This window comes from Alligator sinensis, unplaced genomic scaffold, assembly GCF_000455745.1.
Source record: "Alligator sinensis unplaced genomic scaffold, ASM45574v1 scaffold106_1, whole genome shotgun sequence".
Lineage (NCBI taxonomy): Eukaryota > Metazoa > Chordata > Crocodylia > Alligatoridae > Alligator > Alligator sinensis.
The window spans coordinates 445,289-447,326 of record NW_005843011.1 but is presented as its reverse complement, the minus strand read 5'-3'; the positions used below and the strand labels follow the sequence as shown (position 1 = coordinate 447,326).

The 2,038-nt window shown below is 57.9% G+C and overlaps 1 pseudogene; it reads left to right on the top strand.

The window, feature by feature from the left end:
• The window catches only part of LOC106723027, a 19,050-nt pseudogene extending 17,400 nt beyond the window's left edge, over positions 1-1,650 (top strand).
• The last annotated feature ends 388 nt before the right edge of the window (positions 1,651-2,038 follow it).

Sequence of the window (2,038 nt, the reverse complement as noted above, 5' to 3'; positions counted from 1 at the left end):
TTCAGGAGCTGTGCCAGGCCCGTGAGAGAGAGGCTTGGTTGTGACCACACTGGGGTTTCTCGGCCACAGGACAACGACGGTCTTCGCGCCGTGGCTTTCTCCCTCTTCGGTGCCCTGGCAGGCTGCATGAAGAGAAGGCAAGCCTTTTATAAAAGGCAGGTGAGGCAGAGCCTGGGAACACTCCTGCTTCATCTGGAGGACCCCAACCCGCAGGTGGCCAAGGTAAGAACTGGTGACACTGATTTCCTCAGCCCTGCCAGGTCTCCTCAGTCCAGCCCCAGGGGCACTCTGCCCTTCCTGCGTCCAGTGGTGACCATCCCCTTCCCGCTGAGGCGGCTTCATCCAGGCATCTCCTTGAGCTTGGGGCTGCCTCCCAGGTCCAGGGCAGGTTGCACACCTGACCCTCCCGTGCATGCAGGAAATCTCCCTGCATGGCTTTACTGAGGGGGAGACGGGTGTTGCCTGCAGGTGCCATATGAAAGGCAGGAGAAGTCCTCCTTTTGCTCACAGCCACTCCTTTATGCCTAGTGCCAGTCACCTCCTAGCCAGGCCATCCTGTTCCTGGCCTGGGCGCAGTTCTGGGTCAAGAGGCAATCCTTGGCCTCAGCTCAGCAGTCAGCAGGGAGTACAGACCTGATGTGACCATGTTTTTCAGGAGTGCAGAACAACGCTGGGCCTGTGCTGCCCTTACCTGGGCTTAAGGAGGGTCCAGGCCGCCCTGGCCTTTCATATCCAGGGGTCAGAGCAGGGGAAGCAGGAACAGCTGCTGTGGGACGGGAAATTCGGATGGCAGCCATCAAATTTACAGGTGAGAGAGGATGCCTGGTCCCTTTTCATTCTCCTCTCTGCCCCCAAGAGGAATGGTAAAGCTGTTGGTGAGCAGGATCAGGCTGTTAATCAGCCCATGCCTCAGGTTCCCCTGAAAGGATTTGGAAAGGATGATGCCCCCAGTGTTGCAAGGCTGGTGTTGAGAGGGATTCAACCGGACAGTAAGGCTGGGGGTTGTGGCAGACAAGCCCTGTGCTGTGATTCAGTAGGCCTGAGGAATGGAGACGTGTCTGGGACCTGGTCATCCAGCACAGCTCGCAATTGCTTAGCACCACTTCATGGGGAAGGCAGATGGGAAGGGGCCCGGGCCTCCTGGGCCACTGATCAAGACCTTATTGAGCCCATCTTGAAACTCCTTGGGCTTCTCTTCCTCCTGGGAAGGAGGCTGCGTCCGCCTGCATGTCCACCCCAGCTTGTCAGGGAAGGCTGGGTCCTTGCTCCGCCTGCCCCTGCGCTCAGGGTGCAGAGAGGCTCCTGGTGCCCTTTACACCCCGAGTCCAGCCCAGGGAACAAGGCAGGTTTCTGTGGATTACCAGAGATGTTGGGAGGAGCTCGTGTGTAGACTGCCCTTTTCTTCCTGGCTCCCAGCCCTTTACTTAGATAATGAGACCCAACAGTGAACGTGTTGGCCACAACCCACCTGTGATGGCAAACACAGCACAGGGGAACCAAAACCCTTCCTCTGGGCTGAGTTTTCCTTGTGTCCTGACCACAGGAAGCTGATCTGTTCTCCCTGTTGTGTGTTTAGGCATCCTTATGGAGTATGCTGCCCCCAGGAGTGCCGGACGGATAAAGGTTGCGCACCTGCTGAGCTGTAAGTAAGAAATCCAGCCCCTGCACTTCTCTCCTGGAGCCCAGAAAGAGCTGGGAAGCTGCAGGGACCGACCCCTCCCTGTACTTTGGAGCCCAGTGCATCCACTCTGCTCTGAGGATAACCTAAGAGAGCCTTGCCCCGAGCAGGCAGCTCCCATTCCCCTGGAGCAGCAGGGTGCAGCATGGAGGAGCTGAATCTGTGCATCTCCTACCTGTCCTGCCTAGGCCCCTCTCCAGCCACAGCCACCGAGGCTCTGGCCTCCCTTGGCTTCATGTGGTCCCTCAGGTTGGGGAAAGTTGTAGCCAGTGTCACTGGATGCCACTGCCAATCCTCCCCTGGGCAGATTGTCTGTCAGGGCCCTTCATCGGGTACCAAACAACACTAACCAAGGCTGTT